This window comes from Sminthopsis crassicaudata, chromosome 1, assembly GCF_048593235.1.
Source record: "Sminthopsis crassicaudata isolate SCR6 chromosome 1, ASM4859323v1, whole genome shotgun sequence".
NCBI classification, from domain to species: domain Eukaryota; kingdom Metazoa; phylum Chordata; class Mammalia; order Dasyuromorphia; family Dasyuridae; genus Sminthopsis; species Sminthopsis crassicaudata.
This window is the reverse complement of record NC_133617.1, coordinates 50,417,640-50,440,354: the sequence shown is the minus strand read 5'-3', so window position 1 is coordinate 50,440,354 and position 22,715 is coordinate 50,417,640. Positions and strand designations below refer to the sequence as shown.

General features: G+C 37.7%; 1 pseudogene; it reads left to right on the top strand.

The window, feature by feature from the left end:
- Positions 1 to 3,251: 3,251 nt before the first annotated feature.
- Positions 3,252 to 3,591, top strand: LOC141545352 (thymosin beta-4-like; annotated as a pseudogene).
- Positions 3,592 to 22,715: the final 19,124 nt, after the last annotated feature.

Sequence of the window (22,715 nt, the reverse complement as noted above, 5' to 3'; positions counted from 1 at the left end):
GAGCTCACGTTGTTACTCCTGTACTCAATAACTTCAGTGGCTCCCTATTACCTCAAGAATTAAATATAACAACAATTAACATTCATATAGTGATTTTTCCTATCTTTTCATTCTTCTTATATCTTACTCCCCAACAAGATTCAGTAGCACTGGCTTCCTAGCTCTTCCATAAACACAACATTCTCTATCTGTTGACTCCAAACATTTTCTTTGGCTGTCTTCCTCCAATTACCTTCTTAACTCTAATTACCAACTTCCCTAGTTTCCTTTAAGTACTAATTAAAATTCTAGTGTCTTTCCTCTGATAATTATGACTTATTTATCCACTCTATAGCTTGTTTGTTCTTATTTGTTTACATGTTAGATTAAAAGTTCCTTGGGGGCAGGCAATAAATTGATTGATTGATTGATTGCTAGTGCTAGTGCTTACTATATGCCAGGCTAAATATTACCTCATTTGAGCCTCATAATACCCCTGTGAGCATAATAGATGCTATTATTACTCCCATTTTGCAGCTGAGTAAACTGAGTCAGTCAGAGTTAAGTGATTTGCTCAATGAGTGTCTGAAGGTACAGGACCAGAACTTTATCCACTGCCATCCATCTTCCACAAGAGGGAGACATAATAGGGATTATCTATGATGCTTCAAGTTAAGAAGCCATCTAAACTCAAATATGTACTTTATAAAGCATAAAAGCATACAAAAAAAATCTAATTTTTAGTTAATTAATCATTAGTCAAAAATATTTTATTAAATGCATATCAGACACTGTGCTAAATACTAAGGATACAAAAAGAGGCAATAGATACTGGGAGAGTAACATACAAACAATATAGAATATAGAAAATAATTAATGAAGGGAAGGTACTGGAATTTAGAAGAGTTAGTCAAATTTCTATAGAAGATGGAGGGAGAGCATTCCAAGTATTGTGGACACGCAGAGAAAAGACCTGGAACCAAGTGATGCTCAAAATTACTGCATTGAAGAGTGAGTAGTGGGGAGTGGGGGAAGTGACACACTCAGGCTGGGCCATTAAGGAATATCCTTTAGTGACTGAAGGAAGGATGGATGGGAGTAGGGAGGCACTGGAGGCAGGCGGACCCAACATCAGCTTTTGCAGTAGTCCAGCTGGGAGGTGATGAGGCTCTAAACCAGACCGTGGCAGAGTCAGAAGAGAGAAATAATATACTTCCAACCTAAAACTCTTTCTAAACTTTTTTTTTTTCTGTTTTAAAGAAAGACAAGAATAAAAGATCTTTCTAAAGGGAAATGGTTTAGGGTGATCACTAAAGTGAGTTGTAATCTAGATAAAATTCTTTGACTTCATCAGCCAGGCCTGTGACTCACCTATAGATAACTTTCCTCTATTATTTAGAAAGGATTAAGATATTGATTTGAGGGGAAAGATTGTCTGATTTTTTTTTTTTTTTTAAAGGAAGTAGTCTAGGAAGGAAAGAAGGAGTGAACATTGTTCTGGAATATTACCCTAAAACAGTATTTAACACCATATGATCCTCTCCTTGTTCAAGATTTTTATAAATGTTACCTCAAATTTTCTTGAGGTAGAGAGCTATGTCCAGGAGCATGGGGTGGGGAGAGGAAGGAAGAGGGGAAGGGAAACCATGCCAGTTGGAGTCTTTCTCACTTTGTCTCTGTTTCTCTCTCTGTTTCTCTCCCTTTCTCTGTCTATCCCTCTGTCCCTCTGTCTGTTTTTCTCTCCTTCTCTCTCCCTCTCTTTTTCTCTTCTCTTTTTTTCTTTTCTTTTCTCCTCCCCCTCCTCTTTTTCTTCCTCCTCCTTAATAGCTCTCTGTCTCTGTCTCTTTCTTTCTTCTCTCTCTCTCACTATTTCTCTTTGTCTCTTCTCTCTGTCTCTCTCTCATTCTTTCTATTTCTCTGTCTCTCTCTTCTCTCTCCCTCTTCCTTTTTCTCTTTCTCTCTCCCTCTCCTCCCTCTCTCCCTCTCTCCCTCCCTCCCTCCTCCCTCTCTTTCTCCTACCCACTTGCATATGCTTACATATTCAATGATTTTTAAATTGTTTCTGGCAGACTTGTATCTTCAATGCAGAGCAAATAATTCTGCAAGAAAAATTTTGGGAGATTCATCTGGTTTTAGGGATGAAAACAAAAAAGCAAAGAACACTATTGGAGTCATGCCCATTATATGCTGAGGGCTAAGAGAATGGTTCTGCGTTATTTCCTCATGGATGGAACCAAAAGCTTCATAGAGATGCTTAATTTTTCTTTGACATTCTTGATTGATTATAGGTTACAGCCTCTCCCCATATCCCTTTCTAATGCCCTCTGGGTAATAGACATCTTTTATTCTTAGCAGAGAGTGGAATTTCAGTGGCAACTCTGACAAAGTATACATGCATATATATATATATCTATAGGTAAATATAGGTATACCTACCTATACATGTATGCATGCAATACATTTTTCAGAATTTCTTCACAGAAACAAGACTTGAAAGCCACTGTTTTTATGTACACACACATATATGTGTCACATATATGCATGTATGTACACCTGTATATACACCTACACTTATACATTTTGCAGAATTGCCATATAGCAACAAGACCTGGAACCCCACTGTCTTTTATACAGACAAAATGTACTTATAACATGCATGCATACCCATATGCACATGAGTGCATACACATGCACATGCATGTACATACATGTATATGTGGCAACTGTTAAAGGAGATAGAACATAGGACTTAAACCCTATCTCAGACACTTACTGGCTATGTGACCATAGGCAGGTCTCTTTGTGACTCAGTTTCCTCACCAGTAAAAATAAATCTAATAATAGCACTTTTCTCATAGAGATGTTTTGTGGATCCACTGAATTAACATATATAAATTGCTTTACAAATCTTAAAGTACTATATAACAGTTAACTATTATTATTCTACAGCAAGCAATATTGGTTTATTTATATTGCTTAGAGTGAAGAAGGATAGTCCTCACAATTATAAAATTCTAAGAAATAAAATCACATCCACGAACATTTCATGAAGAGGGACCAAGAACTGCAGAGATCAAAAAAGACTGCAGAAGTTTAAAACATTGCCTCTGCTTTGAGCTAATTTCATCTGCTGGTTGTCTATTAAAGGCATTGGTGGAAGCTGGGCTAGTGACCCCCTAAGGAATCATCGTGGGAGTATAAGCTGCAGGGGGAGAAAAGATATAACTCCAAAAATTTTGCATAACTTATGGATGTACATGTTCTTTCCTGTCATGGGAGTTTCCTTAACCTGGGCTCCTGAAGAGCTGGATACTCATGAGCTGGATCTGCTGACTGGGGAGTGGTAGGGGTGATTAAATAACCTGAGTTGCTTTTAAAAAAAAAAAAAAAAGAAAAGAAAAAGACTTATTAGTTCAAAGCTGTCACCCTGGAGACCTAACTTATTGCACCTTGCCCATCAATGCTTAATCTGCAAAAATATTTCACAAACCAAATACAGCTGAGATTCAGAAATTCAATCAGTCCAAATGGAAGAGGACAAAAATATAAGAGAAAAACCCACTGCCTTCCTAATAAACAATTGAATAAGAGAAACAAATGGGTAAATCGTAAAAACACCTGCCCTGCCAATATGGACTGAGCATTTCTATAAGCATTGCCTTAAGTGTACTTCTTTTATCTGTTGAACTTCATAAAACCCGAAGAGGTTGAATCAAGTTTAAATGCCTGGGCTGCCCCTTTCATTGAATTGAATAAAGGCTGAGCCAGCTGCCTCCCTCCATCTGCTTATCCTGCCTACTTTGGGTCCTGATGGCATTAAAAACAAACAAACAAAAAAAAGAGTTTTCATATTGGTGAAAAAAAAAAAAAACTGGTGGGACTACAGTATATCTAGCTAACAGTAAAATGCAAGGTCCTGACAAGCTCAACTTGTTCGCTTGAGTCCAACTTAATGATGTCATTTGGAATTTTCTGGACAAAGATACTGGAGTGGTTTGTCTTTTACTTCTCCAGCCAATTTTACAAATGAGGAAACTGAGGTAAACAGGATTGTGCAACTTGCCTAGTATCACACAGCTAGTCAGATCTAAGTAGCTGGATTTGAACTCAGGTATCCCTAACTCCAGACTAATGATCTATCCACCACACCACACTGCAAGCTGCCCCTCCCAGCAACCTGTAAAATGCAGGTAATTAGAATGCTGCACACAAACATAGAGAAACACACATACTCACTTATACATGTATATATCTATATTTATCTACTTGTAGTTTTGGGTTTAAATATTTTAATTTTTAGAATGCACAATTTGGAGGGAGGCAATTGGAGTTAAGAGACTTGCTCAGAGTTATATAGCTAGTCATGGTCTGAGACTGGATTTGCACTCAGGTCCTCCTGACTCCAGGGCAGATGTTCTATCCACTGTCCTACCCACCTTGCCATACAATTTTTTTAAATATGCAAATAAAATTTTGAAAAAAAAGGGTAAAAAAAGATTTATTTGCACTAAGGAAGATGGTTTCAGTTGGGATCATTTTAGCATCTTAGGATACAAATTGGATATGATAGCTTCTTAGAGTCTCTGGGAGTATCCAGCTCATTAGTTGCATTCTGAGACAGAAAAGAGAATGAATTGGAGAGAGGGGAGAGGGAGTGTGAAAGACCTTGAATCATCAGAGTTGAAAAAGATCAGATGGGATCTTCCTGTAAGATTGTAAATTTCTCTGTAGATAATAATCTCCAGTAGAATCTTTCTTCAAGATTTAAAAATCAGCCTGACTCATTTTATTTCCAGTAAGGAAGGAAATAAAATAAAATCTGAGGGTTTCTTTTGATTCCTATAACTATTCCTTTAACCTTACAGATTTTTTTTTATCTGATGAAAAGACATTTCCCCAAAATTCATAGTACTCATGTTCATCCTCCTCCACATTCCTTGACATAATGGGAGCTCTTTGAGACCAGGAACAATTTTGTTTTAGTCTTGGTATTTCTAGTGCCTGTAAATAGGAAATCCTTAATAAATACTTGTTTCTTTGATAAAATTCAATCATCTTTTTTTATAAGTGAGGGAACTCAGGTCTATAGAGAGAGTAAGAAACCTCCTCAAAGTCACACAGCTAATGAGTATGAGAAGAGTAATTTGAACTCAGGTCCTCTATAAATGTAACATGATTTCCACATATCATACTAAATTTTCTAATTTTTTTAACTTTACAAAGTGGAAGGTACTGCCAGAGGAAAGGATTTAGTCACTGGAGGTCATCAGTTGGAGTCTGGGTCACCACTTCTAAAAGATGTTAAAAGATGTAGAAGGGTTTTACTGTTCAGGTATGGGTTGTGATTGATATCCCCTGAGGTGTTGCTGGGTGTTCTTGTCCTATGAAGCTGGGAGTTCTTGTTTGCCATAGTGGCCTTTACCGCAAACAAGAGGAAAGTTCATGGGACATGAGATCATTTTTATCAACTAAGAAACTTATCTGGTCATTAGGATTGGCTCCTAGACTGGTCTTGGTGTTTTTAGGTAGTGTTAATGTATAACTGCCCTCTGATAATAGAACTCAAACTAACCAGTAACATTAGAAAGTGAGAGTGAAGTATTAGCCTTTCTTAGACCCACTATCAGGGTGTGATACAAAATTATCAGGAAAATTTCACAATCTTCCTAATATTTTCTGTTCTAGTATTGCTCAAATATTTCCAAATGGGAAATTTATCATGGTTTCCTCCTGTTCAAACATAAGTTCTCATCAGCTAGTTGACTGAGACCTTGGATAATCTTATTCAACCTCAGAGTTCAACCCTAGACTCTTGGGCTGCCTCTGAGTTGAGGTGTTGGCAATATAAATTAGAAAAAAATTAGTAGAGGCAGATCCAGTTCATGTGAGGTACAAGTTAGGGGACTATTCATTTTCTTTATTTCCCATGATTTTTCAAACTTCTTCAAAATAGAAGGGATAAAGGATAAAGCAACTCCAGCTATCGCTGTGGTCTACAACATCTCAAGTCCATAAAAAGACTAAAAAATGCTCAGTATTGATGTCCTAGTGACCCTGGACTTATAGGGGATGTTTCCCTTATATCTTATACTACCACAGTGAGGATACACTGGCAGGCCCAGGACCTCAGAACAGACTTACAAAAAGCATTCCCACATTTCTATCTCCTTTCCAAAGTTGTGGAGAACCTGGCTTCAGGATGCAATAAACTCCAATAAACATGCCTGTTTATTAGGTGTTGGAGTGTTCAACAAGTGCTGGCTGGTGGAGAAACTGTGTTTTCCTGGTGTTACTTGTTGGACCACAATTAGAACAAGTAGCAGAGAAATGATATATACTTTGTTGCATCAAAGGCTTCATTGAGTGCATGCTCACCTATGAATGAAAAAAATAATACTCCAACTTCCCTTTTCACGGTAAATAATTTACTCTCAGTGTAATAGCTGACATTGATGCTGCTTTGTCCACATTGAAGGCATCTGACAATATTGCTGAAAACATCATGCTAAATAGCATAGGGCAAGTATATTACCCTGCTTCACTCCATTAGTGACAGAGAAAGATGAGAACTATTCCTCAGCCTTTCTGAAATCACATTGGATCTTAAGTAGATAACCATTTGTCAGGTGAAAAATCAGTCTATTAAGGAGGACTCTGGCAAGAATCTTGCCAGCAATGATAAGAGAGACTCTCCCCTATTGTAGTTATAGGACGATCTATTTCCTTTATTTTTATCTAGATGGACAATGGAAACATTCTTAAACTCCTGAACTATAAGCTCTTTTTTCCATATAGCCTGGAAAAATTCCATCACCTTTTGTCTGAGCAAGGACCCTCCTGCTTTACAAATCTTAGCTGAAACAGAATTAGCATCAGGCATTTTGCCATATGAGAAGAAATAAATGGCACTCAAAACCCAATTTTTAATTGAAAGTTTGGCTAGAGAGGGATGACTTTAATCTGCAGTACATAACCGTGGCTTCAGCGTTGATTGATATGGTCTGTTGAGAATACTATGTAAGTGTTCAGCCTATCACTCCAGGATTATATTCTTAATACTAATCACTGTAGCTTCATCTGCATTGAGAAATTGAGGTGCACCATAGGTCTTTAGTCCATAAATAATCTTGAGGACATCATAAAAGTACTTTGGATTGTTATTATAAACATAAAGCTTTATTAGATCTTTCTTCTTCCCAAACCAAGAATCCTGCATCTAAGTTTCAATTATACTTTACTTTTAATGGAATTGAATGCTACTATCTTAGAGATGGATGAACTATCTTGGTGGAACACTCTATAAAGTTTTTGTTTTTCATTTAGCAGCTTCTGAATTTCTTCAGTGTTTGTGTCAAATCAATTTTGATGTTTGTGAATGTGCTTGCCCAGACAGGTAACTTTGGTACTAAACACCAAATCTCTGTAAACTGCTCACTCCTTTTCTACTGCACTATTGCCAACCATGTGCTTAGCTTTCCATCTTAATTAACAATTAACTGTTTACCCTGGAAAAGAATTTTAAGCTGTTGACATGAAGTATTTTGATAGTCTTTTTGCCTTGAAGTGGCTGCTTTTATTGAATACAAATATTTAACTTGGAGAGGATAAGTCTATAATCAGTACAGCACTCTGTACCACACATATCCTGTATGTCTCTTCTCCTTACAATGACATAATCTATTAAATGCCAATGTTTGCTGCATCCACAAAGTTTTATTGCATTTAGGGAAAAGGAAGATAATGTGGGTAATGAGAAGGCCATGAGACATACAAGACTTCAGTAGCAAGTGACCATTGCCATTGCTGTTTCCCACTCCATTAAGTCCAAAGGACTCCCTGCAATATCTGGTAGTTTGTGTCTGCTCTTGCATTGACCTTATGCTCCAGAATAAACTTATTCTCTGAAAGCACATTGATGATAAGGATATTCATAAATTTTTTCTTCATCATGTTGTAAGCACTTGCACTGATGATAGCAGAATGGCACTTTCCTGGAAGTGGCAAATGCATTGTCATGAGTCTGTCATTCACTCCTTTTGAATGGCATACCAATTTGTTGACTAGATTAGTTTTGATTGCAAAACCTATGTCAACTTCATGATGTGCTCCTTCCCTGTAGCCACTCCAGGAAAATGTATATCCACTTCTGACTTTGATAAATTGGTCTTCATTTGTCAGTTCTTAAGACTAAGATGCACAGGGGCTGCCAAATCCCACTGCTGCTGCTTTAGTCCAATAAGAAAACAATTGTATGACTTGGGCCATTTGTGTGCAAGGTTGTGAGTACAGTTCCCAGTGTATCTCCATCTGCTCCTTTGTCACTAGTCTGTTGAGACAGAATTTTTGAGGTATGTAAAAATGATAAAATGGTATGGGTGTTGTCTTTTAAATTACATAAAATTTGGATTTAAATAAGGCAGAGTTACATAAAGTCAATGGCCTTATTCTCTCTTCCAGAGTCATCAATGTCCAGTGACAAAACAAAAGACAAGATGATTGGTGATGGGTTGGGAAGCAGTGCATGACCTTGGAGTTTTTGATGTCTGACCAAGTTCTAAGTGCTTCACAGAACTGCTTCATCCACTTTTTGGCCATTGGAACAAATTGTTCTTCTGTACCTATTCCATTAAAGGAAATCTTCATGTGGGATAGATACCCCCTTAATTCACAGAAGGGTTTGCTACCCCTCAAAAATCCTCAACCTGGCTTAGCCTGTCTGCTAAAAAGGTTTACTTTTGTGTGGTCTTACAGCTTCTTGGCACCACAGGTGAAAGTTAGGTGGACACATCATACACACACACCCTTTTTGATTTTTTTTTTTTTTTTTTTTTTTGTCAGGGAGCTCTTTATTGGGGAAGGTTATTCTCTTTAGCTGAGCTCACAATTTCAAGAGGTTCACATATAGAGTGGTAGGGAAGGAAGGCAGCACTTGCCTAACCTGCCAGATTAACCAAATCAACCCTGATTGATGGGATTGTAGATGTTGCAGCCAGATTGCCCTCATATCCAGATAACGTGGATTACTTGATACTGAAGTTTCTACACAAATAACATTGTTTTAGATTAAAAGGGGAAGTGGTTGAATGAGAAAAATTATTTGTATCAAGTTTTTCTGGTAAGAGTTTGGTATTTAAGACCTAGAAACAATTAATAAATAACCATTTCTCAAGAAACTCTTGGTGTAAGTACACTCCCCCCCCCCCCCAGGCAATTGGGTTAAGGGACTTGCCCAGGGTCACACAGCTAGAAAGTGTTAAATGTCTGAGATCAAATTTGAACTCAGATCTTCCTAATTTCAGGGCTGGAGCTCTATCCACCGTGCCACCCAGCTGGAAGAAAAAAATTGGGAGTCATTGAAGTGAATGTTTTGTTAACTGTACAGAGGACGAGGCCCATCTGAGTAGTGAGAAAAGATAGATCTTTTTACTAAGACTCTCCTTCAAATGATCCCTCCATTCTTCAAGTCTAAAGGCAGTTAGACAATGCAATAGATAGTGCACTAGGATGTAGTCAGGAAAACCTGAATTTAAATCCAATTTCAAACACTTACTTAGCTTTATGACCTGGGCTTAACTTCTGTTTGTCTCAGATTCTTCATCTATAAAATGGGGATAATAATAGCACTTAGCTTTCAGTGTTGTGAGGATCAAATGAGATAAGATGGCATGGATGGTGAGGGTTTCTATATATTGAATTAGGTTGCTGCCTGCAATAAATATTCTGCTAATAATGCAATGAAAACCTCTATTCTTAGAACATACATGGAGAAAGGCTTTTCAATTGGCTGCTGGTACAACTTCTTGGCTGCATTCAAATGAGGAAATCAAATTGTCATGGGCCTTTTGGAAGGGAATAGACACCAAGCCTTCTCTTACCCAAACTCCATATAGAGGTATGAGTACATTGCTTCTTACCCTGTTGTGTCTAAACTTTTCCATCTTGAATGAATATTAGGAATATACTAAACGAGTCTGCTTCCTTTAAGCTTCAGAAAGTTGGAGTCCATACCAAGGTTTGCTAGTAGCTGAGACAAGCAAAGTACCATCAAAACCTCAAGAATCAACCTTTGGTATCTAGTTGAACATTCAGTAACTAGGATGCATGTTTTGCAACAAGGGAGCAACTTGTCTAATAGTTGGTACCATATTTGGAAGGAAATACTTTTCTGTTGCTTCTTTAAATCGGAGTACACTTTCCCAGTGACTGAGGTGAGAGAGAGTATAGCATGTCTTTAGGAATGGGGAGTTATCTTCATAGTCTGTTCTTGCTAATATTCACATGTAAAAGTTAAATGATATTGGGGTGCTAGTTGCCAAATTGGTCAATTAAATTAATGGGATAATTAATATCAATTTCTTAATTAATTTTTAAAATTAAATTTTAGTTTCTGTTATTTGATTAAAGATTTTAATTTATTTAAATTAATTTTGATTAATAACATACTGAAATAAGGACTTAAGCCAATGACATTAGAGGGGGGAAAAAAGCTCCCATATTCCTGAAAAGCTAGAGGCAGGGACCCTATTCAACTATGGGAATGGAAATTGAGGTAAAGACCATGGAAGTTTACAACATTATGTGTGAATCGACTGGAATTGGTCCCAGACAGTGGTGATATACAAGGGATGTTCACTGGGTCTGGACACACTAGGATCACATTATCCAATTTCTTGGGTTTTTTTTTTTTTTTTTCTTAACCAATTAGGATTAAGTGACTTGCTCAGGGTCATTCAGCTAGAGTTAACTATCTAAGGCCAGAAGTAAACTCAGGTTCTCCTGATTCCAGGGGTGTTCTATCCACTGCATTATCTAGTTTTTCTCCTTTTTTTTTTCTTTGTGAGGCAATTGGGATTAAGTGACTTATCCAGGGTCACAGAGCTAGTAAGTGTCAAGTGACCAAGGGTGAATTTGAATTCAGGTTCTCCTGATTCCAGCACCAGTGTGCTATCTACCGTGACATCTTGATGATGCTACCCATGACATTTTTAGAAAATTTTAAACTCATTCTAATCCCATCCAAATACTGAAAGTCTCTCTCTTCCTGAAAAGGCTCTAGTTTTATCCTTTGTTAATGCCTCTTACAGTGTAACTAGAATTTTACTATAGCTTGAAAGCTACTGTCCAGCAGCACAGCCATTTTTGCATTTGTTGCAAGCTGAGTATAAAAATCAGATTGTTAGGGTGGCTAGGTGGTGCAGTGGATAGAGCATCAGCGCTAAGTCAGGAGGACCTGAGTTCAAATCCGGTCTCAGAAACTTAACACGTCCTGGCCCTGTGACCCTGGGCAAATCACTTAGCTCAATTGCCTCAGCAAAAAAACAAAAAAAAAAAAAAACACAAAAAACAAGCAAAAACCCTCCCAAAAAACAAATCAGATTACTGCCTATTAAAACTTTCCATCAACCCTTCTCTCTCTCTCAGTCCTGGACTAATTATGTAGTAATTGTAGTATATGACCTACATTGTAGGCATGCCCTGTGTCTGTCAGGGTGGAGAGATGTTCTGGAGATAGAATTGAGAAGACTTGACAATTGGTTGTATTTTATGAGAGACTAAGGAGGAAGGAAATGTCAGAAATGATTAAGATTGTGACTCTTGAGTGGCAGCCTCAACAGAAAGTAAGAACTTTGGAAGAGATTTCTGGGATAAGATAATGATTTCTGTCTTGAACATTTTGAGTTTGGGATGGATATGGAACATTCAGATGAAGATACCTAGGAGTCAGTTGGTATTGTGGGATGGGGAATCAGGAGGCAGATGAAGATTAGACACAGGCTCATTGTTTTTTAGTCATTCAGTTGTGGCTGATCTTATTTGGTGTTTTTTTTTTTTGTTTGTTTTTTTTTTGGCAGAGATACTGGAATGATTTCCTATTTCCTTTTCCATCTTATTTTACAGATGAAGAAACTGAGGCAAACAGAGTTAAATGACTCCCTCATGTGTGAACAGCTAGTAAGTATCTCAATATGTCAATTCTGATTAGTTTGGACAATGAATCTCCATGAATTGGTAGTATTATTCAAATTTGTACTGCATATTTCCATTAAGCTAAAACAAGTTACCATGTTTGCACATGATTAGAAAAATCAAATAATGCAAATCTGAATACATGTAACCACTTCAAGGGAATTCATTATTAGCGATATTCAGGACCTAGATGTATATGAATTTAGAAGTCATTGATGATAACCGAGCTATGGGAGTTGCTGATGAGATCACTGAGAGTAAGAAGAGAAGAGAAGATACAGTTCTACATATGGAGAGACCCGCTCATAGAGAGCAGGACATAGACACAAATGAGAGGGGGCAGTGTCATGAAAACCCCATGAGAAATGAGTCTCTCTTGGGAGGAGGGGGGTTGACAAGGTAAACACTGCTAGAGAGATCAAAAAAGATGAAGACCAAAGAAAAACATTGGATTTGGCTAAAAAGGTCTTTGGAGACCATGGTAAAAAGCAGTTTCAGTCTGACATTGCCAGAAAGTCGATTTCAAAGGGTTAGGAATTAGGAGGAGAGAGAGGAGAGACAAGAAAGGTGGACAGCTTTTTCTAAGAGTTTGACTATTGAAAGGGAGATGGGATAATAGCTTGAGGGAATGACAGGGTCAAAAGAAGGCTTTTTTTTTTTTTTTTTTTTTTCTCTTCTCGTGATGAGAAAGACCTAGGTGTGTTTATAGGCAGCAGGAAATAAATCAGTGGATAAAGAGAGATTAAGGCTTATGGAAGGGGGGAAGAGAGAAAGGGAGGGAGTGAAAAGGGGGAGAGGATAATTAAAGAGGCATGTTCTCAGAAGAGATGGGAGAGAGTGGGAGCAATCAAGGGCACCAGCAGAGGGGCTGAGATGAGGTGGAGAGAGTTTGCTGACATTAGTCCCACAGGGTACCACACCCTTCTCTGTTGGTGACTGCAGCTCCATGCAGGCTGCTGCAAGGATTTTGAACTGATCTTCCTCCCTCTTTCCCCCAATTAGAAAAAAAGGCTCTCCTGAGTTACCCACATGGCTAACAAGTGAGAAATCTGGAACGAAGGTTCCCGGACCAATGCAAGAAGTTGAGATCTGGTTGATTGGATGCCCTCTTCGGGACTGGCAATTTAGCCTAGAACCTAGCTCTCATGGTGATTTGATTTGGGAATAGAATGAAAAAAGGCAGAGTGAGAGTTGGGTAGGTAGCCTAGTGCTGAGGGATCATGGAATCATCAATCTAGAGTCACCTGGGACCTCGGAGACCCTCCAGGTCTCATTTTACATGAGGAAACTGAGGTCTAGGAAGGTTAAATCATTTATCCCACCTCACACTGTAAATGACAAAATAATAGAAATTGAGAGTTGGAAGAGACTCAAAGGCCAAGGAATCCCTACTATAATGACAAAACTAGGATTTGAATTAAGGTCCTTTGACTCAAAATTAAGCACTCTAAGGCTAGAGCAGTGTAGCAGTAGATTCTATAATATACGTTGGGAGTGGGTAGTGGAGGCGGAGGCTAAACCATTGATTTATATACTACCAGGAGAGGAAAGAGAAAGGAATAAGCATTTATAAATCACCTACTATGTGCTAACCACAGTGCTAAATACTTTACAAATATTATCTCATTTGATCCTTGAAACAACTTTTTTTAGGGGGAAGGGTGCTATTATTCTCTCCACTTTACAGTTGAAGAAATGAAGGCAAAAAGTTTAAATGGTTTGTTCAGAATCTCACAGCTAATTAAGTGTCTGAAGATAGATTTGAACTCAGGGATTCCAGGCCAAGTATACCACACATTGCACCACCAGCGGTTTCTAGCTCCTTCTGGGGTCCTTTCATTATTCTATGGAGGTTAGGTCCAGGTGAATTCTTTGTGGAATTTTCAAACAGGTGTGTTTGTATGTGTCTGTCCATCTGTCTGTCTCTCTGTGTGTGTCTGTGTGTCTGTATGTGTTGGGGATGGGGAGGAGCTACTCCCTGGAAGCAAGGGCCAGGTCTCTTCTTTGTGGAATGCTCTGGGCTGGCGGGGTGGACAGCTCCTGGTGTTAGGTCCTGACCCCTTCCTTGTGGAATGCTCCAGGCTGGTGGGGGGCCTCCTCTTGTTGGAATGCTCTGAGCTGGTGGCAGAGGGCCACCTCATGGAGACCTCTCTGTGGAATGTTCTGGGCAGGCAGGAGGGCTGCCTCTTGGAGCTTAGATCCAGACCACCTATAAGTGGAATGTTCCAAACTGGTGGGGAGCCACTTCGTGGAGGTTAGTTCAAAGTAAAGACATTTAATGAAATAGTATAGTAAAAAAAAAAAAAAAAAAAAAAAGTAGCAATAGAACATTTCCCTTGTAACCTGCTTCCCATTCTCTCTCTCAAACCATCCATAAGAAGGATGGACACATAAGAGAATACATGGAGGGAGGAGAACATGCATGGGAAATGTGTGACAAAGACACCTATTAGTCAGTCAATAAACATTTGTTAAGCACCTGCTATGTTCCAGGCATTCTGCTTAATGATGGAGATACCAAAAAAATTCAAAAAACAGCCCTTGTCCTCAAGTAGCTTATGATCTAATTTTGAAGTTGTTCTTGAGTCTTTTTGGTCACGTCCAAATCTTTGTAATCCAATTTGGGATTTTCTTGGCAAAGATACTGGAACAATTTGCCATTTCCTTCTTCAGCTTATTTTACAGATGAGGAAACTGAGGCAAGCAAGGACAGATTTAGGGTTAAGGTTAGGAGTGCAGCTGGGTGCAGAAAGGAAGAAACAGCTAGAATGGGCTAAGTGGAGATCTTTGGAGGAGCTTTCCCCTCTATCCTCTGGTTAGAGGAACCCAAGGGCAGAGCATTAGTGACATGTGAGATCCAGGGCTTATGTGATCTTATAGGAAGAAGAGATTCCTGGAATATTATTCAAGTCAAGAAAAGAACAGCCAGGGGGGAAATGAACCCCTATGACCACCATATTTCTGTGGGGGGAACACTTGTGACCAGAGTCCACATATGATTAGGCAACATGCCTCCAATGCTCAAGACCACCCTGATTTTCTGGGGCTGTCAGTGCCCTGATGGCACTGGGTGGGTATGGAGGGAACTTCTATAAGACAGTGGAATGTGGTACATAATCAATACTGACTTTTACCCCCTGTGCGTCTCACATGGCCACTGCTCTATGGCTCTCCATTGGTCCCAGGTTTACGGTTGTGATGTAAGAGTTTTAAAGTTTCCTTCCTATTTGACCACAGCACGATCATATTATTGTTAAGGAAAATCTCATCTCTGACTGAAGCTACGGAATTTAGCTGAGGCTGCCAATAATTAACTGAAATGGCTAATTAGTTCTGGGTAAAATAATTCTGGCTCCATTTTAAGATAATTATCTCCTAGCATAATTCCTGTCTACATCTGATGATCAATTTACAACTTGATCTGATGTAATTTTTCTCCTTCTGTTATCTTTTTACATGTAAATCTCCTTCCTCCCATCTTCCTGCTATAAAATTTTCAAGGTTATCTCGGAAATGTATAGTTTTATTTCTTCCTTTTAGCATCTTTTCTTCCCCCTCCAATGTAAGTATGACTATATATACCTTATGAGAACTTTGTCTATTTCCCAGAAGTAATTTAGATCCCCTGAGCCTATGCTCTGAGCATAATAAAATCTGCTACTAAAATACTGCTGTGTGTTGATAAGTATGGTTGGCAGCAATGTCTATCAGTGAATCATCAGCTATTTCGGTAACAGTTGTTTGCTGTCAGGTATGGCTTTGCTGGGCTTGAAACTGAATCGTTTCTCTGGGCTCTTTTCATCTGGCTTCAGAAAAAGGTTTTAGCTGGGAGTCCAAAGGTTTGTGTTTCAACAGAGCCTTCATACATCCAGATCAAGCAAGGGGAAAACTCTTGATACTTCTCCATAAGAGAGTCTATCGTTTCTCAAAGCCTTGACTATAATAAACTTTTCTTCTTCAAAAAGAGAGTCTTTGACTCTAGAGGTCGATCTTTTTTTGGAATACAGAGTCAGCCAGTCAACTAAATAGGATTCACAGGCATTGTCTATTTTTTAAAACTTTAACTTCCTCTTCACCAAGACTGTGTTCCAAACCTTCATCTGATTTAGGATTAGACAGTTCTTATAACTCTCAAAGGCCAGTGATAAACTTGTCCCTTAAGGGATTTTCTTTTCACCATAATGGGAAGAGCTATCTGGGTTAGATGTCTTGATTTTCTCAATGCTGAGATTCTTTTTGGTATCTTATGCAAATGAATTAATATAGTAGAAGTAAAGAAATGAAATCCTTACAGGAAGGAACTTTGATTTTTCTTCAATCTCCTCAACCTTTTCAAATTTGTGCCATTATTTTAAATATATATATATATATATATATATATATATATAATCTGGCTGTCAAGACTTCTGGTTTTAGTCACCTCATGAGAACATGAAGAAAACATTTATTTAAAATATTTAACTAGAATTCTATAAGTAGGGTCTTCAATTTCTTATAAAGCAAGAAGAGTGAAATTGAAAGTGAGTTTGACAAAGATCTGAGTAGGGTGACTAAAAGGAAGGAAGCTTAAAAATTGATAAGTGTTGATGATTGAGGGATGGTCTAGAAGTAGCCTTCAGGAGCAGTGTGTATGCTTCCTCTGCTTCCTGAGTAAGTGTCAGGGGGCAGGAGGAACTAGAGAGGGAGTCTAGGGATTTGAACTGAAAAACATGGAAAGAATGTGAGAGGAAGACATATAGAATGAATTTCATTTTATTTTATTTTTTACAAGTAGCATGAGAGATCAAGAGGTCACAATGGTATAGGTTATATAGACTGAAAAGGGTATATAGACTAAGAAGTAGTAGATCTGAAATATATGAGGATGAAAGAATGGGGAGTGGTAAGAGAGGCAAGGACGGGTCCACCTCAGCAAACAAGAAAACCACAGAATCATGGAATCACAAAAACCTCAGAGGTCATCTAATCCAAAGGGTACCTAGATAAAGATCTCTTCCAAGTCTACAACATGCAATCATCTAGCCTTTTCTTGAAATATCCAGTGAGTTCTCCAAGTGATAAATGGTTAGAATAAATACTGGGAAATTTATAAGGAAAATAATCTGAACTATCAATAGCCATAAGAAAAATATTCCAAGTTCCTAATAGAGAAATGCAAATTATAATAACTCTGAGATTTCAACTGACACATTTTGACATTAGATTCTAAAAATGGTGAAAAGAGAAAAATGACAAGTGCTGGAGAAGCTGTAGGGAAAACAAGCATCACTAACACACTGTCAGTGGAGCCATGAATTGGTCCAATCATCCTGGAAAGCAATTTGGAACTACACCTCAAAAGTTACTCAATTTTGCGTACCAGCAATTCTACTACTAAGCTTATATTCCCAAAGAGATAAAAGAAAAAGGGAAAAATTTTTGTGTATGAAACTTTTTATTTAATTTCTTTATTTATTTATTTAAAATTTTTTTTAAATATTCACCCTTATAAAATCTTGTGTTCCAATTTTTTCTCTTTCCTTTACTCCACCCTTTCTCCTAGACAGCAAGTAATCTTAATGTGTTAAACCTGTGCAATTCTTCTATACATATTTCCACAATTATGCTGCAAAATATCAGAAAAATCAGATCAAAAGAAAAAAAATGAGAAAGAAAACAAAAAGCAACAAACGACAACAAAAAAGGTGAAAACACTACATTGTGATCCACATTCAGTCTCCATGATTCTCTCTGGATACAGATGGCTCTCTCCATCATAAGTCTGTTGGATTTGGCCAGAATCAACTCATTGTTGAAAAGAGCCGAGTCCATCAGAGTTGATCATTACATAATTTTCTTGCTGCTGTGTACAATGTTTTCTTGGTTCTACTCACTTCACATAGCATTAGTTCACATAAGTCTCTCCAGATCTTTTTGAAATCTTCCTGCTGATCATTTCTTATAGAACAATAGCATTCATAAATCACATCTTATTCCACCATTCCCCAGTTGATGGGCATCCACTCAGTTTCCAGTTCTTGCCTCTACAAAAAGGGCTGCTACAAACATTTTTCCACATGTAGGTTCTTTCCCCTCCCCCCCCTTTTTGGATTTCTTTGAAATACAGATCAAGTAGAGACACTGCTGGTTCAAAGGGTATGCATAGTTTGCCCTTTGGGCATAATATGGTAACATTTTTAGTAATGGCAAAGAACTGGGAGCTAAGGGGTATATATCTATAGGGGAATGGTGGATAAATTATAGTATATTTGTATAATATATTAATATGCTATATATTACATATATATACATACCATATTATATCTTTTATTACACAAATATAGGTCTATAATGATTATAGTATCATTAGAAATGATGAAGGGAGTGATATCAAAGAAACCTGGGAAGACTTTTTTGAACTGATGCAGAGTGAAGTAAACAAAACTATGTAAATAATTTACACAAAAACAGCACTCTAAAAGCAAGCAGTTTTCAAAGCCATAAATATTTCTATCAGTGTTAATGTAAAGTGACATGATAACATTATTTATTATACAGATTAATACATTATATATTATTATATAAGTTACGTATGTTATCACGTCTGTTAACATAGCTCCCTCACCCCCTCCATGCTTCAGTAGTCACCTGGATCCAAACTTTGTCTTACCTAGCAGTGTTCTTAAATGTGGCACTAGCCTTTCAGCAGTATACTGTGTTGGTCAGAGTGTATATAGTTAGACTATCATCTCCCTAATCCTGGAAATGATGTCTCTCTAAATACATTTTATAATAAGCTATTTGGGTCACAAATCATCCTGCTGATTTATACTGAAGTTGCTGTCCACTATATCCCCAAATCTTGTTCAAATGACTAGCTTGCTAGTTATACCTCCCCCAAATTGTATTGATTAAGTTGAATTTCTGAATCCAAATGCAAGACTTAATTTGGGGTCCATGTTTCTCCAAGGACTTTTGCTTCACTCATAATAGGTCTAATCCTGAGAGCCTGACTTGATGAAAGTAATTTCTTCTCTTTGACTTGTATCTTTACCTAGGGTGCCCCCCAAAAAATCTCTAAGGACACTCACGGTAGATGTTTAATTCTCTCAAAATGAGAACAAAAGGGTTGACAGATACTAGAGTAATTTGCCATTTCTTCTTCCAACTCACTTGACAGATTAGGAAACTGAGGCAAAGAGGGTCACATAACTAGTAGGTGTCTGAGGTCAGATTTGAATTTGTGAAGATGGGTCTTTTTGACTCTAGGCCCTGCACTCTTTCCACTGTACCACTAAGCTGCCTCTTTTTCTCCAAGAAGCTATTTGTTGAGGAAATTTTCCTCTAGGAGATTGATGCTTAAAGACTAATGCTTGAATTTAGAAATTTTTAGCCTTGAGATCCCTCATGAGGTTGTTTTTTCTCCTTTATGACCAATGTCATCATGAGGATGATGTCTCAACTTCCGAGTAGACTGGATGAGGAGACAGAGCTGGGCAAAGTTGTCAGCCTCATTCTCTCTTCCAGAGTCGTCAGAGTCCAATAGAAAAACAAAAGTCACGAGTCCTGGCAATGGCCCAGGATGCAATGGGTAACTTGGTCTTTCTAAATTATGAGGTCACTCCCAAAGTTGAGGAAGTATCTTTTAGTATGTTTAGTACCTTTCTTGTCAGGCTGAGGACAGTCTTTGTGTCTACACAAAATTGCCAAGCACTTCTCCCACAATTGCCATTAACTGTTCCTGGGAGTTGGGAGGAGAGAAGGGAGAAATCCCCACACCTCTCTCCCTCCTAGAATGAAAGTTCCTTCTTCTTATGCATGATCTCTCATTACTATAAATTATGAGGAAGGATTGGCTCTTCTGAAAAAGTCTAGTCTGCAATTCTGAGCTACCATCACCTTTTTCAAAAAATAAATTTTATTTATAGTTTAAACAAAAAGATAGGATGGGGCTTATCTTCTCATGATTCTTCTTTGGGATCATGCTTTTTTGATGTAATTTTGTTACATTTTTTGACATTAGATTCAAGGTTAAGTAACTTTTCCAGGGCCATAGAGATAGTAAATGACTGATTTGAACTCAAGTCCTGATTCTATGATTGGTGTTCTATCCACTGTGTCACTTACCCATTCCCCTGTTACATTCACTTTATAATGTTGTATTTTTTCCTTCTGATTACATTTTTGCAATCATTACTTATATTGTTTTCTTTTGCCAGTCATCTTAGAATTACCTAATTAAGTGGAAGTTAATCAAAGAAGTTTCCTGTGCCCTCTCAGGAAGATGAATATGAACAGACAATTTTCAGATGATGAAATTAAAGCCATTTATAGTTATATGAAAAAATGCTCTGGATCACAATTGATTAAAGAAATGCAAATTAGAGCAACTCTGAGGTACCACCTTATACTGTTCTGATTGACTAGAATTACAGGAAAGGATAGTGATTGATGTTGGAGGAAATGTAAGAAAATTGGGATACTAATGCATTGTTGGTGGAGTTGTAAAATAATCCAATCATTCTGGAGAACAATCTGGAATTATGCCCAAAAGACTATAAAACTGTTCATACCCTTTGACTCAGCAGTGCCATTACTGGGTCCATCCTAAGGAAATCATAAAGGAGAGAAAAGGACCCATAAGTGCAAACATATTTGCAGTAGCTCTTTTTGTGATAGCGAAGAATTGGAAAAGGAGTCGATGCCCACCAATTGGGGAATGGTTGAACAAGTTGTGGTACATGAAGGTAATGGAATATTATTGTTCTATAAAAAATGATGAACAGCTGATTTTAGAAAGACCTGGAAAGATTTATATGAATTGATACTGGGCAAAACAAGCAGAACCAGGAATGCATTGTACACAATAACAGCAAGAATATATGATAATCAACTATGAAAGGCTTGGTTCTTCTCAGTGGTTGAGTGATCCAAAGCAATTCCATTAGACTTTGGACAGAAAATACCATCTGCATCCAGAAAAAAGAACTAAAAATACTGAATATAAATCAACACATTTTAAAAATTTTCTTCCATGGTTTTTCCCTTTTTGCTCTGATTTTTCCCTCCCAATGTGATTCACAAAGCAATGTGTATTAAAAATAAATACTTACTATAATGACAAAAAAAATCCTTAATAAATTTTACCTTTTCAATTTGGTTTCACATTTTAGCCTATCAGGCAGGCTAGGCCACATAGAATTTCATCCCTTTTCACTGGCCTCCTTGTAACAGAAGGCTGATGTACAAGAATCAGCACGCTTGACTGATGCAATCCCCAATGTGGAAAAAGCTGGGGAGCCTGCCTCCAGAGGGGCATGATGTCATGTCATAGAAGTGTCTTAGAGCAATTCAGAGCCTGTGTAGATATTCCATAACTGGCTCTTCTCTGCTAACCCTCTGATGAAAAGGAAATTCTTTGATTGGCTGCAAGGTTGGAATTGGGATGCATTCAAAAAGTGATAGTCAGCCAGCACTAATCCTTTTTGGTCTGAATCCTTGCCTGGCTGCATTTCCTTGAGAGAAGGGAGACAAAGCTATAAGGGAGAGGCCTTGGGCCCTCCCCATCTGAAACCAATTTATAGCCTTTGAATACAGCCAAGAATGTTCCACCCAGGTGTAGAAGGGCATGTTAGTCATTCTGGTTTTTGCTCTATCTTTAAAGTAAATATACATATGTAAATACTAATTGGCATTAATTGGTTAAATGAAGCTAGAGCATTCATCACTGGTGTGTAACAGTGAGAGGAATATATAAGAAATGGGGTCAAGCCCATAGCATATGAAAAAAGATATTTCCAACTTCTCAAGTTACCTCTAGAATACTGTGGGAGTGATTATATATTGACTTTTATTCATGTATATACATATATGTCATATATTTTCTAGATAAATTAGATGGATGGATAGATAGATTAGATTAGATAGACAGACAGACAGACAGATGGAAAAGTAGATACATGGATGGACAAATAGATGGATAGATGTAACCATTTCCCATCATCTCAAATTAATTAGGGAGTTCTTGAAATCAACCCCATTTGCCCTTCTCACACAAATAAAATCAGATCTAAACAATTAGAAAAATATCAATTGTTCATGGCTAGGCTGAGCTAACATAATAAAAATTACAATTCTGCCTTGGATGGATAGATAGATAGATAGATAGATAGATAGATAGATAGATAGATAGATAGATGGAATATCTTGGGATTCTCCCACCATCACCATCAAGAATCAAAGTCAAATCTACTAGCTTTAAGTTTTTTGATTCTTTGCCCTTTGGGGAAAAAACAAACCCTAGACATAACATCTTTAAAATTTTAGCTAGCAGTTCTGAAGGTAGATAGTGAGAAAGTAATAAAATATTCTCAGTTGAGAAGAGAGGGAAGACCTTTGATCCTGAGATAAAAAGGTCAGAGAGAACCCAGGATACTGTGTGGTTGGGAATGGAAGCAGCCAACTTGGAAAGAGCTCACCTGAGGAGCCACTAGGGGGAGAATATTTAGATCATCTTGTAACTTGCTTGCTGTAACCAATTATTTTTGTTAAAAAAGCACTTGTCTCAGTTATTTCTATTGCTATTGTTTGTCTTTTGTTTACAAAGAGGACCATGATACCAGGAAGATGATGCCATGACTAGGTGTACAAAGGCTATCAGTATCAGTGTTCTCTGAATTTATATGCTCTGGAACAGAGCCCTAATCACCCCACCCTAGTTGCACCTCTGTTTGCTTTTCTCTAGTTCTACAGAACCTCTCCCTCTTTCAAAACTCAATAAGTGTGGCTCA